Genomic DNA, 25612 nt, shown 5'->3' with positions numbered 1-25612 from the left:
TTAAAATACATCCACACATCCAACTCACATTTAAAGCACATTACTTCCCCTAAAGAATCCTGGGAAGTGTAGTTTCCCCCTCATAGTTATAGTTCTCACCACCCTTAACAAACTACAGTTCACATGCTTCTGTGGTGGGATTCATGTCCTTCAAATGGGTGTTGAATGTACTTTAAATGAGTGGTGTGGATCTGCCCTAGGTATGATGTGCATTCAAGAATGAATTGAAAAGAACAATTTTAAAATATACTTGTTTAAACACAGGAAGGGTTGTAGCTCAGTGGTAGGGCATATTCTTTCAATGGAAAGGTCCAAAATTCAATTTCTAGAAAAGTCTATCGAATGAATCCTGGAGAGCCAATGCTAATCCATGTCATCAGTACTGAGCTAGATGGTACCAAAAGGCCTGAGTCAGTATAAGGCAGATTCCTTTGTTCTTAAAAGTAGGAAGAGACTCAAGGGCCACAGTGACTCCAACATTTATATATGTGTTTTATTTACACTTATATACCACTTTATTGTAAAAAATCACAAAGCGGTTTACAGAAAGAATTACAAAAATAAAATTATTGGCAAAAACAGTTAAAGAGAGGTATTTAAAAAGATTCAAAATAATAAAACCAACAATGAGCTAAAATCAGATTTAAAAACACAGTATCTTCTACATGCCTGGATAGGCTTGCCTAAACAAAAATGATTTTAGAAGGTGCTGAAAAGAGGTGTCTGCCTAATGTCAACAGGTAAGGAGTTCCAAAGCGTAGGTGCTGCCACATTATTTCTTACAAGAGCAGAACAAGTACTGTGTGGCACCCATAACATGGAAAGCACACCTTTAACTTGGCCTGGTAGCAAGTTGGCAAACAGTGCAGATTTCAGAACAGAGATGTTATGTGCTGATAGGGTCTCACTTATGTCAGCAATCGTGCCACAGCATTCTGCATTAACTGCAGCCCCCGGGTCAGGTTGTGCTGCATGGAGATTTCTGTGACCTTGGCTAACTGGCTGCCAGGATTTCTTTAGTTTGGATTTTTGTTTAGGAATTCTGACTAATGCGGGATGCTAAGTTGTTTGCCTTACTTGTAGGAATCTTGTTGTGGTTGGTATGGTACTGCATTTAGGAAAGCATCACTGTCGTTTGTTTTTCTTTTCTATTTGCATTTCACTTATCTTTAACCTCACTCCCTTACATCCATAGAAGCAACAGCAGTGGTTCCATGTGCTCAGCTCAACTCCCATAAACCCATTGATGATGCACCCTGTTGGTTGCATGACAGTTTGTTTCTTGCCCAATAGTGGTAAAAGACAATTCACATATTTTGGAAGTGTGGCTGCAATTGTTGTTCCCAAGCTGCTACCTGTGAAGTTAGACCAAACTATGTGTGTTTTCTCTCTGTCAATTATTACTCACTGGAATTGTGTTGGCTGTTAGCAACCCACAGTGTAGACAGAAAGGGTAGAGAATCAGACCTCTTTCTGAAGTGAAGGGTCAAACCTGTAAAGAAGTTTGAAGCAGCCATGTTAAAAGGGCAGGGCATTCCAGGCAGGGGGTTGCCAATCCTGCTTGGATATGGATGTCTTTGTAGAGGATCCCTAGTCAAGATTTACCAACAGCACAATCCAAACTATATCTACTCAAAAGTAAGTCCTGTTGAGTTCTATGGGGCTTAGTCCCTTAGTGTGTTTAGATTTGCAGCCTTCAGGGGCATCCATCTTTACTCCCGAATGCTCCCATATAACATGTCCACATCACTAGGCTCTTTTCTTCCTACAATGGCCTTCTGGTGACTGGCCTGGCCTGAAGGCACTTAAACCCTTTTTGTCGAAAGCAAGTAGACTAGATTGAATGTTCCCTACCCAGGCTCCATCTTTTCTCTCTTAATTTACAAACAGAGAAATGTTTTTGTTTGAATTGTATGCTCTAAGCAACTGTGATTGATGCTTAATATATCATGCTTAATGAGATCACTTTGGCCCACCCCTGTGACATCACTCAGGCCCACCCCCTGAGATCACTAGGGTCTGCCCCTGAAATCTCAGGGTTTGGGATCCTTCAGACCTGGCAACCCTATGTAGCTTCTTAAATCCTCCCTGAAAAGTGATCCATCCACTTCTCAGCCTAGTGATTCTTCTAGACTTCTTATAACAATAGTGCTGTTGATTTATTCAGTAAAGAAGAAAAAGCCCTTCCTTCAAAACAAAACAAAAATCCTTCCTATACTATTCTCTCTAACCTCCACGTTTAGTTTAGTTAATAAGGAGGTACTTTTGTTTGCCCTTTCTCATGCATATTACTCTTATAACCTGAAACATATTCTAAACACAGAAATACAGTTTGTTTTAGATTACAACTGGCTCTTAAAAGGGAAGTTTTCTGTTCCCTCAGCCAACTCCCATGCTTCTTTTGTAATTCCTCCCAGTATGCAAATAGAATCCTGCTGCAACTGGCTTGCAGGCAATAATAGCATTTTCCTCTAGATCAGCTATGGTCAACCTTCAGCCTATTGAGGGCTACATTCCATTAGGGGTACTGTGTTGGAGGCTGCATGCTGGTGGTGGGCAGGGCCAAAGCCAGAGGGCACTTTTCTCTCTCTTTTCCTGCGACCCCTTTTCTTTCCCCTACTTTTTTATTCTGTCACCCTTTTCTCTTTCTCTCTCTATTCCTCCTTGCCCAGCAGGCTGCCTTGCTCTTGCCAGAGTTCTGAACTGGTGGCATGCAGAGGGCCTTTGAAATTAGGCCATGAAGTGGGCGCTTACAGGTTTTTACAATTGATTGATATTGATTGATTGATTGCATTTATATACTGCCCCATAGCTGAAGCTCTCTGGGCGGTTTACAACAATTAAAAACATTAATAACAAATATACAATTTTTTTAAAAAACCACATTTTTAAAAAGCCATTTAAAAACACATGCTAAAATGCCTGGGAGAAGAGGAAAGTCTTGCCCTGGCGCCGAAAAGATAACAATGTTGGTGCCAGGCACACCTCATCAGAGAGATCATTCCATAATTTGGGGGCCACCACTGAGAATGATATACAAATTCTGTTAAATAAAAATAAATGAAATTAGGTTGAGGACTGCATGTGGCCCTCAGATTACTTTCCCCTGCTCTGGATAGCAAATACTCATACTTTTTCTTTTCATATGGTGCAATCCTACACATGTCTACTCATGCATTCACTGGGGCTCGCTTCCAGGTAAGTAAGTATGCAGACTGAAAAGCTTACATTTGCTTCACCTAGCTTCTGTCAACATCAGTGAAAACCTAGAGAGTCTAGATCAATGTTTGTTTAACATAGAAAACATAGATTAACAGTATTATTTGAAGTTGGGCTAACCCATAGTAAGCCCCTCAGTATGCCATTCTCATTCTCAGGTGTTAAATTGGGTAGGAAGTTTCACTGCTGCGTGTGAGTGGAATGAGCTCTTACTTTGTCAGCTCCCATCTGCCCCCCCCGACCGATCATTTTTCTATACTTGTTAAAAAGTGCTGCCTGGTTTGGTTGCACAAGGTGGTGTTTTTTAAAAACAAACAAACCCAAACTCTTTCTTTTAGCCTTAAAAATGCAGCAGGTGCCATGACAGTAGCCTGAGCAAAATTCCACCCATCTCCATGTTTCTTTTCCAAAATGTTATTGGTATTTTGCTAATACTGTGATGGTAGTATCATTCTAGAAGTATTTTGCGAGGAAGGTATGGTAGAAGCAGGAGCTGTGGTCAGGTGGCTGCTGGCATTTGCTGTGCTTTTTCAACTGTAAAAGTAAGGGCAGAATGTTTACACTGTTTGCTGTTTCTGCTTACTTGAAGAAAATTGATGTTTGCTTACATGGGAGCCATAGGTGGGATTTGGTCTTTGAGCAGTGTTTTTCCTATAGCGGTGCATGTTTGTGATGTTACAGTTATAGTTGTAGTTGTAATTGTTACTGTAATTGCTCCTTGAAGGCTCAGGTCCACAGCCTGGGAGTACTCCTTGATCCAATACTGTCACTGGAAGTGTAGGTGGCCTCAGTGGGTAGGAGTGCCTTCGTCACGGTCCAGCTCTGGCTGGTTCTCCCGTTTCAGCCTCTTTTGGACGGAGATGACTTGGCCACAGTGCTCCATGCTCTGGTACTTCCAGATTGCAGTGTGCTCTACGTGGGGCTGCCCTTGAAGATGACTCAGAAACCTCAACTGATCCAAAATGCAGCAGCCAGATTCCTGGCCAGGGTTCCATTTAGAACTCATATAACCTTATTTTAAAACAGTTGCATTGGTTGCCAGTTCATTTGCGGGCCCAGTTCAAGGTGCTCCCTTTAGTGTTTAAAACCCTAAATGACTTAGACCCCAAATATCTGAAAGACTGCTTCCTTCCCTACAGACCCTTTCAAGTGCTGAGATCAGCAGAGGGGACCCTTTTGGTAGTTCTGCCAACCTTGGAAGTTCAGGGGACGGGCCCAAGAGAGGGCATTCTCTGTGGCAGCTCCTGAGCTGTGGAACCAAGATGTGTGTGGCAACTTCATTGCACAACCTTTGGCAAATGCTCAAGACGCACCTCTTACCCTGACCTTTGACATCTGATATGTATATTTTTAGGACCCACCCTTTTTTCTGTGATGTTGTTTGGGTTGTTTTTAACTTTTTATTATATGATTTTAAATTGTTGTAACCCGCCCTGGGACCTTTGGGCAGATAACAAATTCTGATGATGATGATGATGATGAAGATGATAGCTTTTCAATTAAAGAGGGGGGAGCAGATTTTTAAGGTGTAACATAGTATGGAAAAAAGGAAGGAAGCTAGCAGCCACCATGGTAAGTGCCTCCCAAAATCATTCTCAGTGCTTCATGCATCCCACCCCAAAAGTCTCTAATATTCCATTCTTAAGCCAGTTATTAGAGCTTGTGATGGCTGTGCAACTCCAAGTAATGTTGGATGTTGTGAAGGATACTAGTCAACTTGTGCAATCTGAGGATGTGGACAAGCTGCTTGGTGGGTTGAGGCTGACCACACATACCCTTGAACCTTGCAGATCCTGGCTTTTGAGGACTGGAGCGGCTGTGTGGGTCTCAGAGGTAGTAAATGCTTCTTTGAGACATGTGGTCCCAATTGTCCTTAAAGATGCAGTATTGCAACTTGTGTTGAAAAAGCCAAATTTGTCTGTTCCAAGTGAGATCAGACAGACCCCATTGCCCATATCTGTTTTCTGCTGCTTTTATGGAATGATGTTAATTGGAAGTTGAAATTTGTGGTGCTGGCATATTCTGATTATTTTGGGGTGGTGTTGGTGTGGAATCTATTTTGAACTTTGTTGTTGTTGTTATATGCCTTTAAGCTGATTACAACTTATAGCGACCCTATGAATCTTTCTTTTTTATATATATATTCATAGGATTTTCATGGTAAGAGGTATTCAGAGGTGGTTTACCATTGCCTTCCTCTAAACCTATGGCACCCGGTATTCCCAGGCAGTCTCCCATCCAAGTACTGACTAGGCCTGACTCTGCTTAGCTTCTGAGATCAGACGAGATCAGACGTGTTTAGGGTAGTATGGCCGTAGGCATTTTAAACTTTGGTGCTTGAATAATTGAGCACCCATGCTTTGAAGGGTTACTCCTTTCATATCTGACCTACATTCAGTAGCGATTTTGGAAGCTCCCACCCTCACTGAACGAACACATATGAGGGTTGAAGGGCTGCGACAATTGGACCAGGATCCCCCTTGCATAGAGTAGTTATGTGTATGTTGGTATATATATAGAACCTCTTTTGATACGCTCCAAATACAGAAACAATCAAGAGAGTGGCAATCAGGTGCTTCAGTGGTGGAGCCAGGGCTAACCTTTGTGGCCTCTTTAAATGCATGGTGGAATCATCCACATCTCCTATTGTTGGGCCCTAGACCAAGCTGCTGCTTCTTTTAATTTTTTCTCTGTCTTTATTTTTCTTAACATATTTCCTAAAATTTAATACTGTATTTTGTTGAACATGGTCTTATTTTTCCATGCTCAAAACTCTCATTGTAGTGCCTTTCTCTATAAAATAAATCTAGGGGAACTATTAGTTTCCAATAGATAAAAATGAATTTACAAGAGGAATAAATTCTGCCCAGGACTTTCTGTGATATAGTGAGACAAGTCCAGGAACTCATAAAAGTTCTTTATAATAACACTACAGAGTTTAGCAGCTCACTATTAAGACTATTTGCCATTTCAGATGATACCACTTCCCAAGGAGAACTCATCAGCAAAAGGGGTCAGCAACAATTCACTATTCTTAGCTTTCAGCTAGTATGAAGGTTATGATGAGTTGAATCAAACAAATACATTTTTGTTCAGAATGGCTCATTAATTTTTGTAAGCAAGGGTTTTCTTTTCCTGAATATGGCTTTGTTGTCTCTCCAAGGCTCTAACCAGTGTGTCTTTGTGACAAGAACTTTAATGTCCACTTTTTCTAAAGACAGTGCAGTACAGTTGTCCTATATTTCAGAAATAATACTGAGATAATATAATAAATAAATAAACTTATTTCAATATTAGTTTTCTAGTTTCATTGCCATAAAATGTAAATATTGTATATTGGAAGCTGGGAGATTTAAATGATTCATTTTAAGGTTTGGGAGTTGATTAAAAAAGTGGCTTTTTGATATACAAGTACTTATGGGGTTTTTGTTTATTTATTTAGTTAATATATTTATACCCTACTTTTTGAACACAACTAAACTCCAAGCATCTTATAATAACCTACAACCACAATGAAAAATTTGAAAAACAGAAAATAAAAATAATAAAGCAATCTTCAAATTCACAACATCCAACAATTAGTCAGTAAAAAGAGTACAGTAGGGCCCTGCTTCCCAGCGCTCCGCTTCCCGGCATTCCGCTAATGCAGCGGCTTTCCTCCCCTCTTTAAAAGCCGCTTTTGCTGCTTTTGCTGCATTTTGCGGCATTTTCGCACGACGATTTCTGTTTTACGGCCATATAAGCGGGGCCCTACTGTAGTGTAAAACACCAGCAGCAATGATGAGGTGAAATTTCTTGCTGAACCTCAAAAGCCTTCATTAAAAGCAGCATTTTATACATCAAAGTGAAATAAGAGCATATAACAAGTGATAATTCAGGCAACACAAATAAAAGTTAAGAATAATCAAAGCAATAATTGAAAACAGAATTTTAAAGAGCCTGCCAATAAATTAAAAGCCAGTAGTCCTTTGAAATAAGTGACTCATCATCTCCCACTTATGGAAGGCAGAAAGGGAGGAATAGGTCCTGACTTTGCTGGAGAGGTCATTCCATAGTTTTAGATCAACTTAAGTGGAGGCTCTGCTTTTTGCAACTGAAATGATTTCACAACATGAAGACAAGTGGAGCCTTACCTCACAAATTGCTTATATAACTTGGTTTATCTATACCAACACCCCACCAATAGGAACACTTCATAAATCATGTACCACATGAAATGGAGGGAAGATTAATTACTGCTAGGACTGTCAGCATCCAGATGACTCTAGCTCTCTTCAGGCATTCTTGATGCATACTAAATAAAACATGTAAAGGAGGGCCACAAAGAAAAGCACACTTTCTCCACCTCCCCAATATAATTTCAGTTGCCCTCCAATTCATAATAAGTGATTGTCAGGAGTATCCTGTACTTCTGGAGGTTCCCCATATGTTTTAGAACCCTACACCCTAAATTGCACGAAATATCCCCACAAGTATAGGAGGCTCCCTGTTTCAGACAGTGACCTTCCACAAGTTGGACAGTAACTGGAATGGTGATGGAGGTTTGCACCACTCCTATCCCATGTGTTTACTTAGGTTACATGCATCCAGGTGCACTTCCAGACTGTTGCTATTTTTGAGTAGGATTCAATCTCATCCCAGCACTTGCACAATTAAAGTTTATTTCAAGCTCTTGCACAGCAAACCTGCTTCCTCAAAAAAGTATGGGATAAGACTTGCTTGATGCAACATCATTTAACCTCCTTGTAAACAAATCATAATAAACGCTCAGTAAACAGGTCATGTGTAATTCTGTTACACAATTGCAGCTTCTATGCGCCCTAAAATTAAAGACAGTTGCAAATATACCGAGGAATGCCCAACCAAGTTAACTTAAGAAGTTAACAATATATGCACATAGAGATAGTGTGGGGCAGCCACAGAATATGGGGTCTTTACAGCTGCCTGTATAATTCAAGAAATAGTCCAGATAGATCAAACAATCCAAATCACAGAAGATAAAAGGGGTCTTATTGGCCTTGTGTCTTTTTCTGTCTCCCCCTCCTACTTTGCAAAACTTTTGCAAAATTTTTCAAACTGCTCTGAATTTTTTAAAAAATGTGATAAAGCACAGGTGTGCTCCTATGGAGTGAGTGTCATATAGTTTGGTGTCATTTAAAAAGGCATTGCCAGTCCTCCTTCTAATTTGATTTAAACAGTCATGCCTAGGTTAGGCCTGAGTGGAAGTGGAATAAATGGATTGCGAGGAGCACGGGAGAGCAAACAAATCCTTTCTGCATATATAGACCTCTTTTAACTATGGCTTTCAAAATTAATGACTCACATTTTGGGGGTAAAAAGTGCTCTGAGGAGTGAAATAAATATTTTCCAAACCCTCTGCATGTCCTGTTTTAAGCAAGAACTCCCAGGTGTGCCCTGGTCAAGCACAGCAAAACTCAAAGTATTGGTGGTCAGGGCCATGAACCGCTCATTGTGACCACTGCTTTACTTAGTCAAGGTGGGCACAAGGCAACAAGCAGCAGGCATAGAGCTTCACTCTAGCCATACTCTGGAGCCAACTATGAACATAAGTTCTGCAGCCAGATGGATGTAGCAAACTTCCCCTCCCCAAACAAAAACTGCTTAGAGGAGCTTTTCAGCAGGGCCAGTTCTAAAGGGCGGCCAGGTGTGTCACTGGCCCAAGGGCCCCTGGAGCTCCGCTCCCCTTCCGTGATCTGCGGCAGGAGCTGCAGATGCAGGACAGGAGGAGCTTCCAAGCCGCCCACCATCCCCTCACTTCACCTACCTTTCTCTCTGATGTTTTTTGCAGTGTGCACAGGGTTGCCATCAATCAAGATGGCGGCCAAGGTTTCCATAAGGGGCTGAAGCCTCTGCCACCATCTTGGTTGATGGCAGCAATGTGCGCATGTGCGTGCCATCAACCAAGATGGCGGCAGAGGCTTCAGCCCATTACGGAAACCTTGGCCATCATCTTGATTGATGGCAACCCTGTGCGTGCAGCAAAAAGCAGCAGAGAAAGATAGGTGAAGCGGGAGGATAGCGGGGGAATGGCAGGCGGCTCGGAAGCTTCTGTCCTGCGATCCATGCTACTGCTGCGGATTGCGGAAGGGGAACGGAGGGGCCCAGGGCAGGTTGGTGCCCAATGGCCCCAGCATGCCTGGAGCCGGCCCTGCTTCAGCTATAATTGGGGAATCTTGGTAAATGGGGTGACATCACAAAACTATGAAGCCAATTAGATTTGACTGCATGATAATGTCACCGAGAGCAATGCTTCTTGAATGAGTGATCACTTTTGTTCCTTTTGAAAGCAATCACCCCAAAATTGCCAGGTATATTCCAATGCTGCTGAAAAATTTCACAAAATGTTTTTCTCCTTTTACCATATCTGTATCATGTTCTTTTGGTATCAGGCAATAGATATTACAAAATACTTGAGATGTGAGATATGCTGCATAATAGGAAAAACATATTCACCACATATCTAGCATTCCTAGATGTTTTTTAATGCTTTTTTGTTTGTTTTTTGGTATGATTTTAAAGGTATATTGCATCCAGGGCAATACAACATAGCTCTTTCTGTTTGCATATATGTTTTAGTTTATAAAGTATATGCATTTTTTAGTTACCTTATACAATGTTCAATGACTTGGTCAAAAAATTGCTTACTATTAATATATTTTCAAAATTTGTGGGAATTTTACTTATAAAGGCTCAGTTGTACAGGAGCAATTTTATAGATACTAAATCCATGTACACATAAAGTTAACTTTTTAAAAAAAAGATTATGAAGTATGCAAAGACTGTTTGTGAAATTGTCATGTGTGCAAATCTCTTCATTATTAAATTATTTATTATTAAATTTATTCTCACCCTTCCTCCCAGTAGGAGGCTCCTTTTGGTTTTCAAAAAAAACCCTGTCTAGCTCTGAAATCTACATCACTGGATTAGTTTTTGCTGAAAAAAATTACCCCAACACTTTGTATTGGCTGGGACAAAAAAAAAACACCCTATACAGTTTTAGCCCAGTCTATCTGAAGGAGCACCTCCAGCATTGTCAGGGATGCCGCTCAACAAGATCAGCCTCAGAAGACCTTCTCTTGATCCCACCGGTTAAAACAGCTAGACTGGTGAGGACTAGAGAGAGGGCTTTTTCAATAGTGGCCCCCACCCTGTGGAACTCTCTCCCAAATGATCTCCGCCATGCCCCTTCTATGATAAGCTTCCGCCGGACCTTGAAGACCTGGCTCTTCAGGCAGGCTTTTGGGGTGGGTTAGGTTTCTTACTGTTATGGTTTTAAATTTTAATGTTTTAATGTATTGTTTTATCTTGTACGTCGCCCAGAGTGGCTGGACAACCAGCCAGATGGGCGACTAATAAAATAAATAAATAAATAAATGTACAGTTGCCTTTCTTAGGATTTTTGTTGTTGTTGTTCCAGGTGCTTTTTGTGTACAGAAATAGAACCATGAGTGCTAAATGGCTGAAATTTGGGGACATTGTTTACTACTGTGCCAGTGACAATATTCTAGAAGGATGCATTATAAGTCTGTGTATAAATTCTATAATGAAAAGTACAATTGGGCTCCTGCTGGGAGGAATGGCGGGATATAAATAAATAAATAAATAAGATTGTGGTATAATTTTACCTCCAAAGATCTTGGTTAGAGTTAAGATCAAAGATTATCAGTCTAGAAAAAGTAAAAAGAAAAAGAAAAAAGTACAATGGCATTTTTAACTCAGATAACGAACAAGTCAACATGAATGTTTAATAAAGACATTTGAGACTTCATAGAATTTGCAGCGCTGTAGCTTCAGTCTTATACACCCACTTATTTGGCAGCGCTTGTTGGAATCAATGGATTTGTCCAAATAAACATGCATAAATTAGGGCTGTTAAATTAATATATGAATAGAAACCCGGACAACAGTCTTATCTTGAAAGTTGTTTGGCACAATTGTGGAAACATAAGCATCTTTCTGGGTCTAATGCAAAATTCCTGCTTTGCAGTATCTCAAGAGTGAAACAAATTATATTGTATGCAAGATCAAATTGTGGATCTAATGTTAATTTCCTAGTGTATTTAATTTCCCATTAAATTTGGATTTACATTTTTATTGGTTTGGAGGTCATTATTTGTATATGCTGTGGCATCAGTTTTCTAAATTGCAACTTTGTGCTTTCAAGCATAGCAATTTTCATTTCAAAGGGGATATACTGTAGTACACTCAAGAGTCTCAATTGTCATACAATGCTTTCCTGGGATTTTAACAGTTTGTGCTCTTATCAGACCTGGAGGAAAATATGCAGAAAATAGTGATATTTCTTATTTAGTTTTAAATGTTTTTAATTAAAAATATTGTTCTCTGATGTCTTCTGTTGTGGCATGGTTTTGGCAAACATGGTTTTATTTTAAAGGATTGTTTTCATTTCATATGACCTTTGACAGATACAACCTGATGTCTTTGGAGGTGAAAGACCAGTATAATAATTTTGCCATTTGCATGCTGACTCCAAATAAATTAGTAGTGTGGATTCACCAGTTTCATTTTGTTGTTTTGTACCAGATGTTAAGATTCCCTTAGTGACCATTAGATCATAGACAATTGGGATTTGTAGTTTATGTTTAATTTATTATTTCACTCTTAATCTCTCTGATTGCCACAGAACTGTCTTTTTCACATAGTTTCTAGAAGTACTTATATTTAGGAACCGTTTAATTTCCCTCTAGATGGGATCATTTGGCCTTCTGGATTTAAATCTACATAAAATGGACCTGACATCAATATTTACAGTGCGACCAGCACTAACTATTTTATAAATGTTTCTTAATGCCTACTATAAGCACAGGTGTGCTGCCTTCATTTCATGCCCTCTATTATGACAAAATATCTGGTCAGAGAATAACTTTTAAAGGTCCACATATGTACTGTGTGTGGAAAGCAGAATAGTTTTTTTTATTTGCCAAATATATTTGATTTAAATTATGAGTATCAGAAGGGATAATTAGGAAACGTGAAAGCCTGTATTAAGTGTTTGTTTATATATAAAATATTTATATAAAAGTATTTATGAACTGGTTAATATTTTAAAAATCTCTATGCAATTTACATCATGTACAATGTAAAAACAATACCAATTAAAAGAAAAATGCAACTTAAAACTGATAAAACAATATAAAAACAGATAAAAGCAAGTAAAACAGATTCAGGAAATTCATACACATAAATCAAGGTCCAGTCTAATGGGTCAGGGAAAGCCTGGGCAAAAAAATAAGTCTTTGCAAGACATCTGAATCAACCAATGGCTGCTGCTTCAGAGATGACAGAGGGAAGGACATTTGACAGAGCATGGGTAGCAGCAGAAAATGCCCTTTTGGGGGGTCATTGTCCTATGATGTACTGTAGGATGCAGTGTCATGAGCACAATTTCCCCAGATGACCTAAGTGAACTATCTATACAGATAGAATGCAGTCCTGTTCAGTACCGGTGAAGTCCCCAACTCTCAACGCTAGGAGCTACTCAAAATCTCCAACTTACTAGGATTCACTCTCAGTTTTGGGGCCTTCATACAGCCCACCACTACAAATAGGCACTGGTTTAAAACAGTAACTGCCTCTCCTGAGGTAGATGAAACAAAGAAATACTGATACTGATCAGCATACTACTTGTAATATTTGCAAGAGCTGAAATGAATCACAAATACTCATTAGAAGGAACAAACTTTACTTAACAGTCTGTTGCAGCATAACCAAGAGCTCTGCTTTCGTTTTCCTACTGGTCCCTCTCTCAACTGATTCCCCCATCTAACTATATCTAATTCACTTGATTTCCTACTCACATTACATCTCCCTTTTTTTAAAAAAAGAAAAAGATAGATACTGATCAGCATACTACTTGTAATATTTGCAAGAGCTGAAATGAATCACAAATACTCATTAGAAGGAACAAACTTTACTTAACAGTCTGTTGCAGCATAACCAAGAGCTCTGCTTTCGTTTTCCTACTGGTCCCTCTCTCAACTGATTCCCCCATCTAACTATATCTAATTCACTTGATTTCCTACTCACATTACATCTCCCTTTTTTAAAAAAAAGAAAAAGATAGAAACTACTGTATGTATCGAATTGGTTTTCTGATCACTCTACCTCTTGATGTAGTAACAGGTAACTCAGAGTCCAAAATCTTTTCTGGTATATCACTGGCACTTTGTGCTACAGCTGTTCCACTTTTGTTGTCTTGAGACTCCGATAGGTCTACCTGTGATGGAGGTGCAGTTGCAGTCTCAGTAGTCTCATCCATTTTTGGTTCACAACTTGGAGTGCTTTGAAAATCTCTTCTGTTCTGTCTGTAGACAGCTAAATCACCAGTCTGAACCAAATATGATCTTGGAGTCATGTTTTGTCCAGTCACTCTCACTGGTTTCTTGCCGAACATTAACAGAATCACCAACCTGCAAAGGTGGTAAAGGCTTTGAACCTTTGTTGAAGTAAAGCTTCTGTTTTTCTTGTCTTCTCTTCAGATGTGTCTGTATGTCACCTTTTATCTGCTGAGGTAGTAACAATGGTGCTGAGGTAGGCAACCTGGTTCTTAAACGTCTCCCCATTAAAAGTTGTGCAGGTGAGGCTGTATCTGCTGTAGGCGTATTTCTGTAATCCAATAAACTAAGATAAGGATCTGTGTTATTCAGACTAGATTTCTTAAGAATCCTCTTTACTGTTTGGATTGCTCTTTCTGCCATTCCATTTGATTGAGGAAATAGTGGACTGGATGTTGTGTGAACAAAGTCCCAATGTTTGGCAAACATTTTAAAGTCTCTAGAGCAAAACTGAGGGCCATTATCACTGACAACCTCTTCAGGTATACCATGTCTTGCAAATATAGATTTGCAGTGTAAAATTACTGATCTACTTGTAGTGTCTTCAAGCAAACATATTTCCACATATGTTGAATAATAATCAACCAAAAGTAGATAGTCCTTTCTTTCAAATTCAAACAAGTCCATTCCTAGCTTCTGCCAAGGTCTTCTTGGAATTTCATGAGGTAACATTGGTTCTTTTTGGTTTTCATTTCTGAAGGTGTGACACGTGGTACATGACAGTACCAATTCTTCAATTTGGGCACACATACCTGGCCAATATACAGCTTCTCGTGCCCACTTTTTACATAATTCAACACCCAGATGACTCTCGTGTATAATATTCAATATCTCTTTCCTCAAATCTTGTGGTACCACGATTCTGTCACTTTTAAAAATGAGTCCATCATGAACACTTAATTCCTCTCTGTAATTCCAATAAACACGTGTACACTCTGGAACTTCTACTCTTCTATCTGGCCACCCCTGCAAAATGGCATTTTTCAGGATTTGCAAAATGCTATCATTTTCAGTAGCCACCTGAAATTCTTTCAGTTTTGATTCGGAGATTGGTAAATATGAGAACATGAGGTTAACAGCAACCTCAGCTTCTTCAGAACTTATTCCTTCACCCTGTTCAAGATATGCCCTGGACAGGGTATCAGCAATTATTAATTCTTTGCCTGGTCTATAGTGCACTTGTAATTGATATTTCTGCAGTGTTAACTGCCATCTTTGGATTCTTGGAGGTGCATTATGCAAAGGTTTTCTGAAAATTGCCTCCAATGGTTTGTGGTCCATTTCCAGTCACTTTTTTGCCATAGAGAAATTGATGGAATCTTGTGCATCCAAACACTATTGCCAACATTTCCTTTTCTATTTGAGCATAGTTCTGTTGGGCCGCAGTCATTGCTTTAGAAGCATATGCAACAGGTGCACCTCTTTGCAACAGTACAGCACTTAAGCCTGTAGAACTAGCATCCACTGACAGAGTTACAGGTTCTTTCACATTATATTTCAAAACAGGAGTTTTTGTTAATAGTTCTTTCAACTGTGTGAATGCTGTTTCGTGAACTGACATCCAGCAAAATTCAACATCTTGGGCCAACAGCTGTCTTAAAGGGGTTGTTACTGTTGACAAATTTGGGATAAACTTTGCTAGGTAAGTCACCATTCCTAGAAATCTTTGAAGATCAGCTTTGTTACTTGGACTGGGCATATCAGTGATGGCCTCTATTTTAGATGAATCAGGTTTTAGTCCTTCTTTGGTTAAGATGTGTCCTAGATATTTTATTTCAGTCATGGCAAATTTGCATTTCACTTCATTCAGTTTCAGATTCCTCTCTCGGCACCTGTCCAGAACTCTCTTCAGTCTCTCAACAAGTTCCTGTTTGGTCTTCCCCCAAAACAGGATATCATCTATGTAGCATGTGACCCCATCAATACCCTCAAATGTCTGTTGGATCATCCTCTGATACCAAATGGCATTCTTGTAAATCGGTACCTGCCAAAAGGTGTATTAAATGTGCATAGCCTGGAACTGTTGTCATCTAGCTGAATTTGCCAGAATCCACTACTGGCATCAAGAACTGTAAACAATTCTGCTTCTGCTAGCTTACTGGTAATTTCTTCTACAGTAGGCAATTGAAAATGTTCTCTTAAAATTGCTCTGTTCATATATCTTGGATCTAAACATATTCTTATCTGGTCCCGGCCAGGCTTGTCTACAACCACAATTGAATTCACCCACTCTGTAGGTTCTTGTACCTTAACTATGACTTTTAATTGCTCCATACGAGTCAGTTCCATTTGGACTTTATCCCTTAGTGCCACTGGAAACTTCCGAGGTGCATGAATTACAGGTGGAACCTGTGGGTTGATTATGATGGCTTATTTCTCTAGTAAGCAGCCTAAGCCTTCAAATACATCTTTGTATTCACCTGCAACATCCCATTGATCTACTGGAGCTCTTTTCATTAAAGTAACTCTTTGCACCAAATTCAAATTAGTCACAGCCCGGAGACCGAGTACAGCTTGTGCATCAAAGTCTACTATGTGAAATTCCAACTCAGCTCTTTGATCTTTATATTTGCAATCCAGGTTACATTTACCAGACACATGCAGTCTTTCTCCAGAGTAGGTTATTAATCTGGTATTTGAATGCTGAAGGGGTTCAGCTTGCAAGGCTTTGTATGTTTTTAAAGACATTGCATTAGCCTGTGCTCCTGTGTCAATCTTAAAGGTCACATACTTGTGATCATTTATGAGAAGATCCACACACCATTCATCTTCCAGAGCTGTAGAATTCAATGTGCCAATGAAGAAATCATGAGCATTTTTAGCTGTATCTGCTACTGAGAACATTTGTCTGCGTTGAAGTTTTCTATCTCTAGTTTTACACATTTTAGCAAAATGATTAAGTTTGCCACATCTTCTGCATTCCTTCCCATTTGCAGGACAAGCATTTATGTCACGATGACTGATACCACACTTGTAGCAGGCCTTTGCTGCTACTACAGACCTCTGTGGCATTTCCTTTTCTTGGGGGCTGGTAGTAGTGCCAAAGCTCCATTTGCTCTGAGGCTGGCTTACTTTTGGCTTTTCAAAGGTACTTTTGCCCTGTAAGGCATCCATCTGTTTTTCTGTTGCCCCAAAATCTTTCATCTGTTTTGCAGCCACTTCTTCTGCCCTGCATATATTCACTGCACACTCAAGGGTTAAATCACTCTCTCTCAGTAACTTGGCTCTCAATCTGTTTGTCTGAATGCCACACACTATGCAATCCTTAATAAGAGAATCACACAGCTCCCCAAATTCACAGGTCTGAGCCAAATGCTTCACCTCAGTCACATATTGGTCTATCCTTTCTCCTTCACTCTGTATTCTAGTGAAGAACCTGTGCCTTTCATAAGTAACATTTCTTCTGGGGACACAATAAGCTTCAAATTTATTCATCAAAACTTGAATTTTATATTTATCTGCATCATCATCAAACTCAAAAGTATTAAATACCTCTCTTGCTTCTTCACCTGCCACATGCAGAAATAATGCTGACTGGAGTCTCTCATGTTTCTTATCTGCTCCACTTGCAATGCAGTACAATTCAAACCCTTGCTTCCATCTTCTCCAGTTCTCTGCTGCATTTCCTTCAAACATCAACTTTCCTGGAGGCTTCAAATCGTCCATTTTTCACTGCCTTGTGTTTTTAGGTAGTCTTCTGACACCATGTAATATTTGCAAGAGTTGAAATGAATCACAAATACTCGTTAGAAGGAACAAACATTACTTAACAGTCTGTTGCAGCATAACCAAGAGCTCTGCATTCATTTTCCTACTGGTCCCTCTCTCAACTGATTCCCCCATCTAACTATATCTAATTCACTTGAGTTCCTACTCATTACACTACTGACACCATGCCCCAGATCTGCTAATGACTGCTCCCAGTGGCTTCATACAGATATTAAATAGCACTTGGGATAGAATGCTGCCCTGCGGCACCCCACAGCCCAACTGCCAGGGAATAGACACACAATCCCCCAATGCTGTTCTCTGAACCTGGCCCCATAGGTAGGAGTGAAACCATTGCAACACAGTGCCACCAACTCCCAACTCATGGGGACAATCCAGGAGGATACCATGGCCAATGATATCGAAAGCTGCTGAGAGATCAAGCAACAGCAATATTGTTTAATCAATTATTGATTTAATCAAATATTGATGGCCCACTTAAAGAATTTGGAACCTTTATCCAATGAATGTAAGGTAATATTGGTTCCCTGGTGTCAATTTGGAATAATATTCATTTATTTTTATTTTTGTCTTATTTATTTATCTATCAGATTTGTATCTCACCCTTTCTCCCAGAACGAGCCCAGGGTGGCAAACAAAAACACTAAAAACATATTTAAAAACTCTTTAAAAATAAATCTAAAAACAATTCCAACACAGATGCAGACTGGGATAAGGTCTCTACTTAAAAGACTTGTTGAAAGAGGAAAGTCTCCAAAATGACAACATAGATGGTACCTGTCTAATATCTAAGGAAAGTGAATTCCAAAGGGTAGGTACAACATGACTATCACAATTTATCATAATTTAAATTAAATATTTCAGAGTTTGGGCATAATTCATATATAAATTGACAGGAATCATTCACTAGAATATTGCTATGAAACTGAATCAGCTAATGTATTTTTTAGCTGGAATATGTGTATTCCTGATGTTAGGCAAATATAGCTGCCTCCTGAGTGTAACCAGTCATGTATAGGAAATTAAGAGTTTTACTGTATAAGGTTCCCATAATTAATACCTGCATATTGGACACAACCACATATACCCAATATGCTTTTTCTTTACAAGTAATTCATATTCCATGAAAAAAGCAGGTGTTTACTCCTAAGTACAGTAATACCACAGTTAACTAAGTACTTGCATTCCTGGACATTACTTCTTTAACAGAAACTCTCCTACCAAAGGCAGGAATAATATGGAAAGAATAGGAATTGGTTCCTATACCACAACAAAGAAGAGTAGTTCGTCATATTTCAGGAAACTTTTTATTCAAAACTAAAAATATGCATGTCTGAAATGAAACAACCTGGTCAGGTAAGCCTTGCATACGGAGCACTTGAAGGCTCTTCCAAAATGCATCCAGGGATGCCTGCCTTGCCTTTTTTCTTTTATCATGTAGCATCTTGCTATAGCATTCTAAAGCTTTGAGCACAGTTCTCCTCTCTGTAGACTCAAACAGGAAAGCCAGGGGCAGCCACCACCACCACCACCACCCAGTGCTTGGTCTCTCTCCCTCTCTGCCATCCTCATCTATACTGCAGATACATCTGCTCAAGTGACCAGTGCTTCCAGCACACCCAAAGCACTGTTTTCTGTGGAGGCGCCTGTGCCACCCAGCAAGGAGTGCCATTCCAGCCATACATGAGAGAGCTGCCTGCAGCAGCCGCAATCCAGCAGACAAGGAGCCACTTTCTGACTATATCACAGTGTGCTCCACCTGCACCCAAAACAGAATTTGTTAAAAGGAGCTTCTTTCCTAGAGGATTTGTTAACGGCCGTATTACTGGATACAGTAGTAATTTCTATTAACAGGAGCCTGGCTTCATTTATCACAGAGGTGAGAAATCTTTTTCAGCCCAATGCCATGACAGTGTGACTCTTGGAAGGTTGCCCACAATGGAATGCAAGAGCAGAAGCAAAAGCGAGTAAAGCAATGGGTGTGACTTCACTGCATTCCAGCCACAGAAAAGTCAGAGATTTCTGCACTAGGATTGCCAGGTCTCCGGTTTTCACCCAGAGACTCCGGATAGTTGGGGTCCTCTCCAGGTGTCTGCATGAATCACCCCAATCTCCAGACTCTTACTTTAAAAAAAATGTATCTAGGTGGTCTGGTTCAAGAGATATACACCAAAACGTCAGCTGCCTGCCCCTCCACAACTTCTGTTAAATGAGCTCGTAGTTGGCTGCGAAGTCAGTAGTGTGATTGACAAGAGATTTGTTGACCTCCAGATAATAGTTAGAACCCATAGCAAGTTCAGAAAACTGTTGTCTTTTTCTGCTTATCTGCAAATCTCATAAATTAATTATATAGCTTTCAGCAATAGCAAAAATCCCTTTCTCAGTGTGTGCACAAGATGTAGAACAAAAAATCACAGTAGGATCCTGGTAGGTAATTGTTTACTGTTAAAACTGTACATGCAGCTTATGATTACAATGTGTTATACTTTTTTAATTATGAGGAGTCAACCAAGTTTAAATTTTCTTGGGATGTTGAAGAGGGCAGTTTATTTGTCTAATTCATAGCCTGTTTTGAAAACCTTCCCAATATTAGGCTTTAATCCTATACTCACTTTTCTGGGAATAAAGCTGCAATGTGAATCCCCCATACCAGGAGTAAACCCCATTGAATTCAATATGACTTACTTTTGAGTAGACATGGTTAGGATTGTGCTGTAAATCAATGGGACTTTTGAGTGAACATAGCAAAGGATTGTGTTTGTGTTGTAATTTTTTCTCTCCCCCTCTGATCCTATTTTTAAAGCAATTAGGCAGGGCTTACCTAGGTGTCACTGCTTTTATTTTGTAGGAAACTAATACTGATTTTATTTTATTTTTTAAAAAAGTTTTGCAATGACCATCTGATTTTGACAATAAACGATTATATGGGGTGCATGTGTTTTTTCATCTCCAGTGTGTGTGTGTGTGTGTGTGTGTGTATGGAGTCTTACCAACAAACCTGTGAGGTAGGGTTCCCGATTGGAAACCAAGGAAACTCACAAGATATAAATGCATTTAAAATCCAATGACCCCAAACAAGTATAAACAATTGCAAAACAGCTTAAAGCATGATTCTGAATTTTGTGTTGGGTGAGTGAAGTTCCTTATTGCTTGAGGTTGCAGTTCTGTGTTCGCTTCCCTGTTTGAGTAAGCCCCATTGAAAACATTGGGACTTGCTTCTGAGTAAACATGCATAGGATTGCACTATAAATATCTTTACAGGTTGTGTAAATAATAAACACCTTTGACAGTCATGCTTATCACTGTCACGCTTTTAGTTCTTCTTATGTCCCAATAACTATCTGATTTTACACTATGGTTGTACTTTATTATTTCTTCTACATTTCATGTGTGCCCATATTCCTTGGTCATGGTCCCCCTCTGTTGTTTTCACTTTGAGGGGCAGATTAGGCTGAGAGATGGCGAGTAGCCCACAGTCACCCAGTAAACTTTGTAGCTGATTTCCATTTTAAAAAAATAATTAAAATGATTTACATGCAGGCAAAGTTTATGAAGTAGGGCCACACAATATATTTAAAGCATATCCAACTTGCATTTAAAGCGCATGACTTCCCCCAAAGAATCCTGGTAAGTGTAGTTTCCCCCTCACAGTTATAGTTCCCACCTCCCTTAACAAACTACACTTCCCATTATTCCGCAGTAGGATTCATGTGCTTCAAATGTGTGTTGAATGTGCTTTAAATGAATGATGTGGACCTGCCCTAGGTATGCTGCACATTCATTAGTGAATTGAAAAGAACCATTTCGCTCCTGTCAAAACCCTAGTTGAACTGTGGAATACAGAATTGACCCGGGTGGTTGACATGATTGCTCCTGAGCGCCCTCTCCTGTGTAAAGCTTGTACGTCTCCATGGTATACCCCAGAACTTAGAGCGATGAAACAATATAGGAGATGGCTTGAGTGCAGATGGAGACGAACTCCTGGTAGATGCAATTACACACTGGTAAGTGCCTATGGTAAGCTGTAATTAGGGGCAGTGACGGCAGCTAAAAAGCAATATTTTGCTGCCACTATAGAATCATCAATTTGTTGCCCAGCAGAGCTCTTCAGAATTGTCCGGGGGCTATGACACGCTGGCTCCAAGGACATGGTAGAACCATCTGAGGCCCGCTGTAATGAATTTGCTAGGCACTTCCAGGGTATCCAGAGCACAGCCTTGTCCCGATTTCTTGGATGAGTTTCAGTTGGTATAGCTTGAGGACATTGACAAAGTGCTTGCACAGGTTCGTGCAACCACTTCTGTGATGGATCCTTGCCCTTCTTGGCTAATAAAAGCTAGCAGGGATGGAACAGCTGGCCAGGCCAGGGAAGTGATTAATGCCTCTCTCTGAGAGGGGGTGGTCCCTGGCTGCCTGAAAGAGGTGGTAGTGAGACCACTCCTGAAGAGACCCTCCCTGGACCCAGAAAATCTTAATAAATATAGGCTGGTAGCAAATGTTCCATTCCTGGGCAAGGTCCTGGAACGAGTGGTTGCAGGCCAGCTCCAGACCCTCTTTGATGAGACAGATTATCTGGATCCATTTCAGTCGGGTTTCAGGCCTGGTTTTGGCACAGAAACAGCCTTGGTCGCCCTGTATGATGACCTTTGTTGGGAGAGAGACAGGGGGAGTGTGACTGTTGATTCTCCTTGATCTCTTAGCAGCTTTCGATACCATCGACCATGGTATCCTTCTGGGGAGACTGGCTGAGTTGGGGGTAGGAGGGACTGCATGGCGGTGGTTCTGCTCCTACTTGGCAGGTCGCCTCCAGAAGGTGGTGCCTGGGGAACATTGCTCAGCACCCTGGACTCTCCGGTATGGGGTTCCGCAGGGGTCAGTTCTGACCCCCATGCTGTTCAACATCTACATGAAACCGTTGGGTGAGGTCATCCAGAGCTTTGGAGTGTGTTGTCATAAGTATGCTGATGACACGCAGCTCTGTTTCTCCTTTTCATCTTCTTCAGGTGAGGCTGTCAATGTGCTGAACGCTGAATGTGCTGGCTGCGACAATGGACTGGATGAGGGCTAATAAACTGAGGCTCAATCCAGACAAGACTGAGATGCTGCTAGTGGGTGGTTCTTCTGACTGGATGGTGGATGTCCAACCTGTCCTGGATGAGGTTGCACTCCCTCTGAAGGAGCAGGTTTTTAGCTTGGGGGTTCTCCTAGAACCATCTCTATCACTTGAGGCTCAGGTACCCTCGGTGGCATGGAGTGCTTTCTACCAGCTTCGGTTGGTGGCCTAGCTACGCCCCTATCTGGACAGGGATAACCTGGCTTCAGTTGAACATGCTGTGGTAACCTCCAAGTTAGATGACTGCATTGCGCTCTATGTGGGGCTGCCTTTGAAGACAGTTCAGAAACTGCAGCTTGCACAAAATGCAGCAGCCAGATTGGTAACAGGGACTAGACAGTTCGAACATACAAAACGGATTCTGGCCTGCTTGCATTGGCTGCCTGTATGTTTCCAAGCTCGATTCAAGGTGCTAGTTTTAACCTATAAAGCCTTACATGACTTAGGACCACAATACCTGATGGAACGCCTCTCCCAACATGATCCCACCCGTACACTACGCTCAACATCCAAGGCTCTCCTCTGGGTGCCTACTCGGAGGGAAGCTGGGAGTCTGGCAACAAGGGAGAGGGCCTTCTCAGTGGTGGCCCGCAAATTATGGAATGATCTTCCTGATGAGGTGTGCCTGGCACCAACACTGTTATCTTTTCAGCTCCAGCTCAAGACTTTCCTCTTCTCCCAGGCATTTTAGCATGTGTTTTTAAATTATTATTTTTAAAACTGTGTTTTTAAATTTGTATATTTGTTTTTAATGTTTTTAGCTGTTGTGAACCATCCAGAGAGCTTCGGCTATGGGGCGGTATATAAATGCAATAAATAAATAAAATTTAAAAAATATTTCTTAAACAGGGGAAGGTCTGTAGCTTAGTGGTAGGGCACATGCTTTTCATGTAAAGATCCAAAATCCAATCTCTGGAAAAGTCTATTGCCTGGAATCCTGGAGCACCAATGCTAGTCCATGTCACCAGTACTGAGCTAGATGGTACCGAATGGCCTGTGTCGGTATAAGGTAGATTCTTTTGCTCCTAAAGGGGGAAAGAGACCCAATGGCCTCAATGACTCCATAATTTATTTATGTATTTTATTTACAATATTTATATACTGCTTTATTGTAAAAAATCTCAAACCAGTTTACAGAAGGAATTAAAACAATAAAATTATTGGCAAAAACAGTTGTTGTTATGTGCTTTCAAGTCAATTTCGACTTATGCCGACCCTATGAATCAGTGACCTCCAAGAGCATCTGTCATGAACCACCCTGTTCAGATCTTGTAAGTTCAGGTCTGTGGCTTCCTTTATGGAATCAATCCATCTCTTGTTTGGCCTTCCTCTTTTTGTACTCCCTTCTGTTTCTCCCAGCATTATTGTCTTTTCTAGTGAATCATGTCATCTCATTATGTGTCCAAAATATGATAACTTCAGTTTCATCATTTTAGCTTCTAGTGACAGTTCTGGTTTAATTTGTTCTAACACCCAATTATTTGTCTTTTTCACAGCCCATGGTATCTGCAAATTCTCGTCCAACACCACATTTCAAATGAGTTGATTATTCTCTTATCTACTTTTTTCACTGTCCAACTTTCACATCCATACACAGAGATTGGGAATACCATGGTCTAAATGATCCTGACTTTAGTGTTCAGTGATGCATCTTTGCACTTCAGGACCTTTACTATTTCTCTCATAGCTGCCCTCCCCAGTCCTAGCCTTCTTCTGATTTCTTCACTATTGTCTCCATTTTGGTTAACGACTGTGCTGAGGTATTTATAATCCTTGACAAGTTCAATGTCCTCATTGTCAACTTTCAAGTTACATAAATCTTCTGTTGTCATTACTTTAGTCTTTTTGATGTTCAGCTGTAGCCCGGCTTTTGTGCTTTCCTCTTTAACTTTTATCAGCATTCGTTTCAAATCATTACTGGTTTCTGCTAGTACTATGGTATCGTCTGCATATCTTAAATTATTGATATTTCTCCCTCCAATTTTCACACCTCCTTCATCTTGGTCCAGTCCTGCTTTCCATATGATATGTTCTGCGTATAGATTAAACACCCTTTCCGATTGGGAACCAGTCGGTTTCTCCATATTCTGTCCTTAAAGTAACCTCTTGTCCAGAGTATAGGTTGTGCATCAGGACAACCAGATGCTGTGGCACCCCCATTTCTTTTAAAGCATTCCATAGTTTTTCATTATCTACACCAGCCTTTCCCAACCAGTGTGCCTCCAGATGTTGTTGGACCACAATTCCCATCTTTCCTGACCATTGGCAATGCTGGCTGAGGCTGATGGGAGTTGTGGTCCAACAACATCTGGAGGCACACTGGTTGGGAAAGGCTGATCTACACAGTCAAAGGCTTTGCTATAATGTATAAAGCACTGGGTGATTTCCTTCTGAAATTCTTTGCTCCATTCCATTATCCAACATATGTTTGCGATATGATCTCTGGTGCCTCTTCACTTTCTAAATCCAGCTTGGACATCTGGCATTTCTCGCTCCATATATGGTAAGAGCCTTTGTTGTAGAATCTTGAGCATTACTTTACTTGCATGGGATATTAAGGCAATAATTGGATAATTACTGCAATCCCTGGGATCCCCTTTCTTTGGAAGTGGGATATATATTGAATGCTTCCAGTCTGTGGGCCATTATTTCATTTTCCATTAGGGTTGCCAGGTTCCTGGCCGAGACTGATCCTGTACCTTTAGGAGAAGAGAAAGTCAACCAAGTGCAGGTGTTCTTGCAACACTGTAATGGGAAAAACCACAAGGTGGAATTCTCCCTTCCCCCTGCACAACTTTTAAAGATACAGAAGACCTCCTGGTGGCCTCCTGGGCTCGGTCCTGAACCCAGTGCTCATCAGCATTTTTATTAATGACTTGAATGAGGAGGGCAGGAAATACTTATAAAATTTGCAGATGATACAAACTTGGGAGGGATAGCTAATACCCTGGAAGACAGAAACAAAATTCAAAGTGATCTTGATATGCTAGAGCATTGGGATGAAAACAACAGAATGAAATTTAACAAGAACACATACAAACTTCTACATCTACAAAAAAGAAACAAAATGCAAATTTATAAGATGGGGAATACTTGGGTCAGCAATGCTACATGTGAGAAGGCTCTTAGAATTGCCATTGATGACAAGCTAAATGAGCTAACAATGTGATGTGGC

The 25612-nt window shown here is 40.4% G+C and overlaps 1 protein-coding gene and 1 pseudogene across 8 annotated transcripts in view; one reads left to right on the top strand and one right to left on the bottom strand.

Annotated features, from left to right (window-relative positions):
- The window catches only part of ROBO1 (roundabout guidance receptor 1), a 1232929-nt gene that overhangs the window by 362704 nt on the left and 844613 nt on the right, over positions 1-25612 (top strand). The window lies entirely within an intron of this gene.
- Positions 5421-5539, bottom strand: LOC133386288 (5S ribosomal RNA; annotated as a pseudogene).

Source organism: Rhineura floridana, chromosome 5, assembly GCF_030035675.1.
Source record: "Rhineura floridana isolate rRhiFlo1 chromosome 5, rRhiFlo1.hap2, whole genome shotgun sequence".
Taxonomy (NCBI): domain Eukaryota; kingdom Metazoa; phylum Chordata; class Lepidosauria; order Squamata; family Rhineuridae; genus Rhineura; species Rhineura floridana.
Note: the sequence above shows the minus strand (reverse complement) of the source record. Positions and strands in the feature narration are given on the sequence as shown.